At 40.3% G+C, this 10850-nt stretch overlaps 1 pseudogene; it reads right to left on the bottom strand.

Moving 5' to 3' along the window:
- Window positions 1-1498: 1498 nt before the first annotated feature.
- Window positions 1499-4240, bottom strand: LOC119362170 (annotated as a pseudogene).
- Between the last annotated feature and the right edge of the window lie 6610 nt (window positions 4241-10850).

Here is a 10850-nt window from a genome sequence, read left to right as displayed (position 1 = left end):
ACGGCAGAGGGGAAAATTTGAGCATGCTTCGAAATTAGGGGTACTGAGTAGGTGGTTCGGGTTGGGGACAAAAATGCAAATGGCCCAATAAGATAATTTATGATACTACTACTTTACAATATTATGCAGTATGAAAGGTAGTACTCCCTCCATCCCAAAATTCTTGTCTTAAATTTGTCTAAATACGGATGTATCAAGTCACGTTCTAGTATTAGATACATCAGTATCTAGGCAAATCTAAGACACGGATTTTGGGACGGAGGGAGTATCATACACTAGTATCATATGCATTATAATAGTATATCATACACTAGTGTCATATGCATGATACTAGTATATGATACTCCCCGAATAGCCTGAAATGTAGTGATTAAGTCAATTAATTAATTGCATAGAGCATCTCCGACAGATCGCTTTTCCCCAATAATTTCTTGGTATTGGAAAGTTGAGCGAAGTAAAATACTTCCAACAGCTCCTCTTTCCCTAATAAATTATTGGTGATCACAAAAAAACTGCCCATTTTTCCTTCAATTTATTATTGGTGATCACCAATAAAACTGTCCATCTTTCTTTAAATGAGGGGGAGTTGGCCCTCTCCTAATATGATCCCAAATGCTGCCACGTCATTGCTCCACCATAAATGGACACCGGGCTGCAGCAAGACCACTGTCAGATCGCCGCCATTACTGGACCCCCGCCGGAGCATTGCCGCCGGCGCCGAAGTTTCGTTAGACCGTCTGAAGATCCGCCTGAGCACCGCCATGCCATCACTTACCAATTGACAAGTGGGTCATCTTTATGTTGAGATTTATTATTGGGGAACTACTGGAGCATCCATCCCTAATAACCAGACAAGTGTTATTCACGAGCCCCAATAAGTGGTTAATTTTTTTACCATCCAATAAGTGGTTGTTACTGGGGGAGTGTTTTGGGTGAAGTGTTGGAGATGCTCTTAAGCACTTTGCTGTCCCTTTTAAGAACTTGTGTAGGAATGGAGCCCAAAACGCCATCATCCGTCTGACCGCCGTCTCTGCAATGACTAAAATTCTACTTATCTACTAACCAAAGCCGAGGCATCAGAAATCACCTCCCCACCACCGGCCGCCGAAGCGGTGGGCGGAGGGGAGGCAAATCCACGGGCTCATGGGTGGAGATTGAGGGGAGGAAGGGTTTCCCTAGTCGCCCTGCGAGTGGGGAGAGAAAAACAACATATCATAACTTATTTCTAATACTTGTGAGGCTGAAATCGATTTTAATTTGTACTTTCTTTTAGTTTACACGAGACTCAACTAGTGTTTTTTTTTTGTTTTTTGTTTTTTACATCACGAGACTCAACTACTTGATTCCGGTCTGTGTGTGACAAAACAGTAGCGACTTGTTTCCTGCAAAAACAAAGAAAACACAAGGCTTGCTTCCCATTTTTGTCTTTCTCACGCGAACACCCGCCCACGCACAGAGGGAAGAACTGAATGGAAAACTAAAACGACCGAGCTGGATGAGACTGGAAACAAGGTTCCAATTAAACATGCTGAGTCTCACAGAGACCAAACAGGTTCTAGAATTAAACATGTTACAGGAGTTCAGTCTCAGAAAAACTGGAAACAAGTTGCTGGACTTAAACAAGCTACCAAAGTTCAGTCTCGCAAAAGTAGGCACACTGATCTGACAACCACAGCAAATCAGCAAAGTTGGCGCCCTAGTCAAATGACAAACATTCTCCATGCGAGAATTTCATGCATATTGCTGGCCTAGAGAAGCTTAGTAACAACCGGCGCAACTCTTCACAGTTGCTTTCATCGACCGAGTCATGGAAAATTACTGCCACCCTTTCTAGCATTGTTGCCCACTTGAATAGCCTTTTCACAAGAGCGAGTTCACGTTCAGTTCCTCTCAGGTCATTGATTGCCAAAACTTTGAGGCAAGGTAGCACGAGGTCCTCGGTTTCCCAGTTTGATGGCTCATCACAAATGCAACCTGATTGGCACGCAGCAAATGCCTGAAACAAGATGCATATATATCAGCTCTAATAAGTACTAATATCAAATCATATGGTTTGAGATAAGAGACATGAAACTAGAAATTATTAGACTGCATGGATAATCTTAGATATGTCAAGTTGCCAACAACAGATTTACAGAAGAATAACACAGACAAATTAATCTGGAACCAAAATATTGTTGAAAGTATAATTGTTGTATGCATATAGAAAAAAGTACAGCCAACAGATTATCAACCCTATACCAATGCTGATGTATCATGCTATCATCAACCCATGAAAAAATAAAAGAAGTATTTGTATTTGCTGAAGAAGATCAAATGAGGGTTCCAATTTTATGTTGGAAAAGTGGAAATATGACCCCATCAATTTGCTTTGACATTTTCAAAAGACATGTAATCTTTTGAAATAAAACCTAGCTACTACAAAGTGACGAACCCAAGTACTCCCTCCGATCCAAATTAGTTGTCGCTCAAACGGATGTTATCTAGCGCTAAAATATGTCTAGATACACCCGTTTCAGCGACAACTCATATGGATCAAAGGGAGTAGTATATTACTTCGTCAAGTTTAATAAGCAACACATCAGTATCTAACCCGAACCAACAGCAAGAGTAGGTCAACATGCTAGTAAGCAATAGGATTCGCCACAAACTAAGTATAGTGTTACCTTACAGTCGCTCCGAGTGTCAAGTTGAAGTGCCAGCTCTGTTATACCACTAGACATCTTGAGAACATGGAATGAGCCGGCTCCAAAGGAATGTCCACAGGCCAATACGATCAGTCCCAAGTTGGTAATGTTAGGTAACTCTGTCATCTCTTCCATCAAGAATCGTTCGTCCCCACAGACCTGTAGGTTCATATATAGGAAGTCATGCAGCAGGCAATATAATAGTTGGACAATTAAGGACACAAAAATCTCATATTTCTACAAAGTGACTAGCACACAATAATTAAACAAGTCACTTGTGTGCATGCATAGTTGTAAATTTTCAATTTTTGTATTGGTTTCACAAGTAAAGTATTCCAAATGACATATTCCTGACGTTTAACTCTCAGTCAGAGTTTGGCCCGATTGACTCACAATCACATACCGGTAGATAGAGAAGGATGAGAATAAGTTTGCTGTTGTGGTGAAAACGATGTGGAAGCATCAAGCTGTGACGATTGCTTGCAGAAAACATATCTCCTCCATATACAATAATCGGACCGGTGATGAGTTGTTGGAGATGTGGCATCTCGCCAAACAGAACGGAGCTAGGATCATAAGCACTGGTCCAATCAAGTGCCGCCAGCTGAGGGGCTGAGATGTCAGCAACTGGTTGGCTTTGATCCGGAGCATCAGTGAAGCAACGGTGCACTCTTAGTTTTTGCAGAGACAAGGCAACAACATTGAGCTGCTGCAAGGTGCACAGACCATTTAGTTCCAATTGTAGGAGAGATTCCGACTGGATTGTGAGCTTGTCCAGACCCATGACACCGTAAACGGAAAGGCGAAGCAGAGATGGACACCGTGGGGAAGAGACAAGGTCGCTGAGGCTACACGGACCGTGCAGCTGTATGCAAACCAGCTCCAGATCGGTGAGCCGGGTAAATTCGCCGGAAGGCGGCAGGGTGAGGGCAATGTAATGTAGATCGAGCACGACCTTGGTTGCTTTCTCGAAGCAAGGCAACTCCAAGGCACCTCTTTCCCCGGCGGAGGCCTCATTCATGTCCCTACTGTTGTTGAAATGCAGGACACCAGAGAGGCGGCGCGCGGCGATGGGGAGCCATGCCGCAGCGGAATCCGGGGTGGCCTCAACGGCGGCGACGAAGAGGTGCCGGAGGGCCGGCGCATCGTGGGCGGTGTCCGGTCGGGGTCGGTGCCGACGGGAAAATGGAGCTCCGGGAGGAGAGCCCAGACGCGGCGCCAGCGGCGGGCGAGGACGCTGGTCCGAGCGGCGAGGGCGGCGTCGCGGAGCTTGAGGAGGATGTGGATGAGGACGTCGTCCGGCAGCGCGCTGAGGCGGTCCTCGCCGCCTTCACCGCCGACGCCGGCGGCGACGGAGAGCTTTTGCAGGCGATGCTCCGGTGCGCGCTCCATGGAAGCAGCAGGAGCCAAGAGCCTCAGATCACACCATTGCGGGCCGCCGGTGGCTGGGGATGGGGATGGGGATGGGTCGGAGTCATGGTCGGCACTCAGTCGATTTGGGGGCTAGGGTTTTCCGGGATTGGGGATCTGAAGTCTGGGAACGTGCTTTCGTTTTCCTTCTTTTTCTTTCTAGCTGGACTGGTTTTGTTGGACCTCACCTCCCGGTGACTTTGGGAGTACCTTTTTCTTTTTTACATTGCCTACTAGTATGTGATACCCATGCCGTTGCTAAGAGATATAAATATATTGAAAAATAATAAAATCATAATCTAACATTTTCATCTTCATTACGACACCAATGTGCACCCTAGAGCATCTCTAGCCGATCCCAAAATAATAAAGGAGTAAAGCTTAGTGGAGTACTAGCAGGCCCGCAAGTTGTTGCTGTAATAATAAAAAGGTTGCAACATATTGCATTGGTTCTCCTGAGTTGCAGGTACTTTTCAGGTCCACGACAATTTACGGTAAAAGATGTGCGTACATGATTATTATAGAGCTATAATAAGATAAATAGTGTGCCAAGGCAGATTGAAGAACTTAGGTTTATTATGTTGGACAATCGATGTATTTTAAAAAGAAAGAAGTACATAATGTCTCACGCCAAATATATAGCTGTGCGTTTTCCCGCCAGGCTTTGTGAACCCAGAGCAAAAGCATTCTCCAGAGGTTTATGCAGAAGCAGGACTTGAAGTATGACCATGATTTGTGCTTATAACCCTGAAATGAAGATCTATGTGGACTTATCTCCCCCAAAGAATGGATTTGAGTTCAGCCGTTCCAATTACCGTGGTGCCTTGACAATGACACATTTCCATAAAATCACAATGTTGGAAATACTATTTGAATCAAGCAGAAATTAAGTCAATAATATTTTCCAACTAAAGAAATCATTTCAAAATCCATGCCGAACTGATTTTTTACTGTACGTACAACTATGACGCTTTTTCATGGTGACAATGGCTATATTACTCGTTGATACTCTCAACCTATTAATCTAAAACAACCATCCAAACTTTTAGGGCAAACCACAAACCTACGCAATTAATTGGTCACCTCCAGTATTGTTTCGTCCATCAATCCCCAATAGCAGCCATATGTTTATTCAAACTTGACCAACGGAAAGAACTATCAAATGGACTTGAAAGAGATTTGCATTGTACAACACATGTAGTGAGGAAACCCGACTTAAGAAACACTCCTATATAGAACTGGAACATCAAGAACAAAAGATACAGAAAACCGACTTAAGAAATGCTCCTATATAGAACTGGAAATATAAATAGCAGAAGTGTATCTTTCTGAATATTTGGAGCAATATTTGACACATTTAACCTGATGAAAATAAATGAAGCACAATTAGTATTAATTTGTATCGGCTGGTTTGCAAAAAGGGTAAGTTAATATATAGAAGATAGTGGAAAAATGAGATGATTTTAAGAAAAAGAATGCTAGGGATGTGCACGGAGAACCCAATGGCAGGAGTGAAAACAGCTGATATATTAAGCTAAACTATCAGTCTGGTTTTCATAATACTGATATATTGAAAAACACTCTAGCTGACCAGACATACAATTTTAACATATATAGCTTCCAGAAACAATCACTTGCTTCTCTGGAGAATTCATTAGCCTGCATGATATCTAAAGGGCAAAACGCATAAGAGCTCTGATCATTCCCTTTGCTTCTTAAGAAGAACTTTTCTGAAATGAAGCACCATGGTGCATATGCCTTGTTGAAATGGATCAAAATATGGTGTATATTACAACCTGAAAAGAAGGTATCTATAGATAGGTAGCAAAACGTATCAAATTTACTCTACAATAAATTGACCTGTAAACTCGGTTATGCCATGTTTTTTGCAGATGGGTAGCAAAACGTATCAAATTTACAACCTGAACACGGTTTACATAGTTGAGCACTTTTGAGGTGCAAAAACTACAATAAATTGACCTTTTGGGGCTGCTATGGAAAGGTAGTTTCTAACCTGCTAACATAGAAGATGAAAACATCCCAGTTCCATCATCAACACTTATCCAAAATAATTAGACTTTGAAGCAAGATCCTCCTCCTTGGCCCTATTGTCACTCACACTTGGATGACCCGCTGCAAATGGTTAAGGCGAACCTGAATACATGTAGACATCATCTAACAAATTTGAACAGGTATTTTTTTGCGTACATCAAATTTGAACAGGTAAAGAAGTTAATCTTGCTAGTCACGGGCTGCATAAATATCGTTTCTAACAGTTGCTAATTGTCAGAGTTAATCAAGAACTAGTAAAATGCCCGTGCATTGTACGGAACACCCAGATTGGTGGTGGACGGCGCCAGCAGCGGCCATCACACCAGATTGTTCCATGGCCTTTGTGGACGTGGTGGGGAAGAGATAAGGCTAATTGTGAGAGACAAGGAGTTGTTTGTAAAAATGGAAACAAGTGTGGGCATCTTTTTGCAAAACTGCAGCAGTTTGCTTTGTATGCGTCACATCTAGATCCGACGGCTATTGATGAAAGATGACAAGCACACCATCATCACCAACTCAAATTTTTATAGGAGTAGAGATAAATGTACTGTACTCACCATCATCACTTCCCTTCTTGCTATTACCATATGAGGAATCATATAGTATCACCAAACAGTTTTGCATGAAGAAACAAATCCATCAGTTTCAAGCCATATACTGGCAGCCCCTGCTTAAATTCTCACATACTGAAATTAGAAGCAGTAACTTCTCTTCTGGTTTGGGAAGCAAGGTACATTAACTATATTACTAAATAACCTGAATGGAACACATATGAAAATTTCAATCAATACAACATCTATATATAATTAAATTGGTAAAATGTCGCCACCTAGACCACCAAAAAAACTTATGTTGCAAGAATTGACAACAAAAAAACCATGACTTTTGCCTTGAAGCATACGAAATTGTACGTATGCTCAGTACTTCACACCGATCAATGTGCTCAACCGCAATTTTTAGAGGCCCATACGCAAAAAAATGGATCTGAAAAAAGAATAAAAGGAGCTGCATACCTTGGTGCCACAGCTGCTACCGCTTGCTATAAGGGGCAACCATCCGATGAACTGCTCCATCGTGGACCTGTGTTGGCTTGCTGCCGTGTACGCCACTCCTCGCGTTCGTCATGCCCATGGCCCAAGCAGGCGCCAAGAGCAAACCCGACAACCTTGCCCACCTTCATGGCTCCACCCCAGACAATCAAATTGACTGGCTAGGCCGCCGCTGACCTTGATGGAGAGAGAAGTGCTGCACAAAACTGACATCACACCACAGCATGGCAGAGTCCCTCCCTTCTCCCGAAAAAAGAGATAATCATCTCTATCAGCAAGCAGATGCAAACAACTAAAAGAAGATAATTGTGGAGCAGTCGTATACCTTGCAAGAAGAGGCCGATAGATGAAGATCGAGTCCAGTAGATGCAACACGTGCTCGTACAGTGGGATGAGCCTCTGGTGCCTCTTCAGCGGCCACGTGAAAGATGGGGTGGGGCCGAGACATCTTGTTAAATGGCGACTATGCCACAATGTTCTGGGGACGTCGGCAGAAGATGGTGGCACGATCCACAATGTTCTACGAACTCCTAGTCACCTAACCAACAAAGTGCACAAAAATTGCACCCAGCAAGGTCCCCTAGTAATTAACGTGTCGCGTCCCGATTGGTCAGCTTTTCATTGATAGAAAAAAAACAGAAAAACCAGGTAAAAGAATCGTAGCTAGGTTTAGTATATTTAGAATTCTTTCTTCACCGTGGTCAACATTTATTCCTTTTTCATTTGTTTCCTCGGTTTTATTTTTCATTTTCTTTTTTCCTTGGTTTATTTTGTTTTTTTTAAGTTTTCATATTTTTAGTTTTGTTTGTTTTTTGGTTTTCATTCTACTTTTTGTATATGTACGTTTAACAATTTTTTATGCACATTTTAACACTTCTTTAAATGCATGATTAATAGTTTTCAAGTAAAAAATTAACATTTTTAATACATGGTCAACCTTTTTTCTATACACATTTAACATTTTTCAAATGCTTGATTAACACTTTTCAAACACCTGTTCAGCATCTTCTTAAATGCTTGATTAACCAATTTATATACATGATTAAAAAGCTTCATCTTTTTTTAATACATGAACAACATTGTTTCTGTATGCATTTAACATTTCCAAATGCTTGATTAATATTTTTCAAATTCTTGTTCAACATTTGTGAAATACTTGTTCAACATTTTTGAAATACTCGTATAAATGGTCAACATTTTTTCTATATACATTATTTGTTGAATGCATGATTAACATTTTTCAAAACATTATGTAATTTATATTTTTTCATATATGTATATTTAGACTTTTAGGGAGTGTAAACAAAGTAAAAAAAAGAAATAATGAACAAAAAAAACGTGAAAGAAAAACATAAAAAAATGAGGATGTGTCCTCCAGCGCACCTAGGCTGCCCAGACGCGAGAGCTTCCCTAGGTCTCGCTTAAAGCGAGAAATAGGGGCGCCCGCGGTACGGGCAGGTGATGAAGGAAGAAACACAACCTACTTGGATTGATTCTATCAGGGACACTTTTGTAAAAATATGATGATGAACCAAATCAAGAATATCACCACTTTTTATTAGTATATATAGGTATATAGATATAGATATTTTTGGAAAACCTACATATATTACAAAAACATTAGTAAATGCCGTGTGCATGAAAATGTTTGGCCCCATTTTAAAAAATGTTTCTAGCATCAAAATAAAACGTATGTACAATTTTTTTCTTATTTAATGTAAAATAGATGTTCATGTAATACAAAAACAAAATTCGCCCCATACAAAAAAATGTATGAAACATTAGGAAAAAGTGTTCACACGTTTCAAACAAAATGTTTGTGACATTTTCTAAAACATTTTATCCAATGTAAAAAAATGCTGGCATCGTTAAAAAAAATTGTATCATGCAAAAAATATCTTACAACGTGTATTTGAAAAGGTATTTAACACATATTCGTAAAAATGTTCAAAACAAGTATCTGAATAAAATGTGAAATCATACATTTAAAAATGTTATATATATATATATAATAATTTAGATGCATAATATTTTTTTGCAATGTGTATAAAAAGTGGACACCAAAACATAATTTTGCAAAAATATTAATCATGTATTTGCTAAATGTTGAATGAGTACAGCAAAAATGGTGCTGTTATATACAAAAAATGTACAACGGTTATGAAAAATGAAGACATGTGTTCAAAAAAGAAGAAGAAAAAAACCCGTTGAAAACCGAAGAAAGAAAAAAAAAGAAAAGAAAAGGGAAACAGAACCTATAAAAAGGCAGAGAAAAACTAAAGAAAACCCGAGGAAAATCATATTGTAGACAGTGGGAAAATCCGGCAAAAATACCACTGAAAAAAGCTCATGCTGGCTACAATGTTGGGTCGGGCCGATAGGAATCGATATGGGCAAGACGGTACACCAACCTGCACACTCTTTCCCCTGTGAACTTTTGGGCCAGCCCTTGTGTGTGGCCGGGACGCCCCCTTTATTCCATTTTATTTTTTTCTTTTTTCTTTTATGTTCAAATTTTCCTTTTTAGAATAATCCAGGATTGCATAAAAGGTCCTATTTTTAAAAATGCTAATTTTGGAACAAATATCAAGAACTTATAAAATATTAGTGATCAAAAACATGTTCATGAAATAAAAAATGTGCACACGTTCAACTGTCCGTGATTTTGAAATGATGTTCACATATTCAAAAAATGTTCATGATTTTTATAAAAATGTTTAAGAATTCTTAAAATTTACATTATATCGAATGTTTTTGCATATTCAAAAATTTGTGAATTTGAAGAAATGTCTACTTATTCAAAAATATTCATGAGTTTTAGATAAATGTTCCAAATTTCAGAAAAAAAAATCATCGGTTCTGTCGTGGATATGATCCTCACAATACTACGACGGTGTGAATGTAGAAGCAATCATATCTACCAATCAGTGCGGATGTGAATACACTTAAGGAATTATATAGGTTCGGGCCCTCGGCGGTGAAGGTAATACCCTTCTCCTGTGTGGTGTTGTTGCTCTTGGCGTATGCTGCAAAATGAGAGAGTTCAACCATCTGCCCACACCCAAATCCGGACTTATATAGAGTGCACTGGGAGGGGTGCTGTAATGGGCTGGTATCAGCTATTGATGGTCGCATGTAGGACCAACTAAACGTGGCTATTACTAATGGTAACTACTGTATTTAACTATATTAGGGACCCTCAAACCTCTTGTATATGTTTGAATTGTACTGTCTGTATCACTTTTGTCATTTTCTGTAATCCAATGGGGACCACTATCCGTTCGTGGAGTGGTTCAGACAACCATTTTTCTGCAAACCGGAACCAACTTGGAGGAGCTTTGGTAGTGTCCGGACATGCAAGTGACCAAAAAAAACTCATGTCGTCCTTCTCTTTTCTCTCTCTTCATATGCATGGTCCATCTCTCCACTCTCTTCTCTCGGCCGGACATCACACTACAACATCCCACCACATGCATGCCTCCCCCCTATACTCTCTCTTTCTCATCCGGATTAATTTGTGAATAGCGTTTTGTCGTGGAATTGTCACGTCAGATGTCCTAGCGTAAGGACTTAGGTGTGGAGCCATCGCTACGTAGTTAGCTTGAAGGGGTTAATCGGCACAAGGGACACAGAGAGTTTATACCGGTTCGAC

The sequence above is a fragment of the Triticum dicoccoides genome, chromosome 2B, assembly GCF_002162155.2.
Source record: "Triticum dicoccoides isolate Atlit2015 ecotype Zavitan chromosome 2B, WEW_v2.0, whole genome shotgun sequence".
NCBI lineage: Eukaryota > Viridiplantae > Streptophyta > Magnoliopsida > Poales > Poaceae > Triticum > Triticum dicoccoides.
The sequence above is the reverse complement of the archived record's forward strand: the minus strand, read 5'-3'. Positions and strand labels throughout refer to the sequence as shown.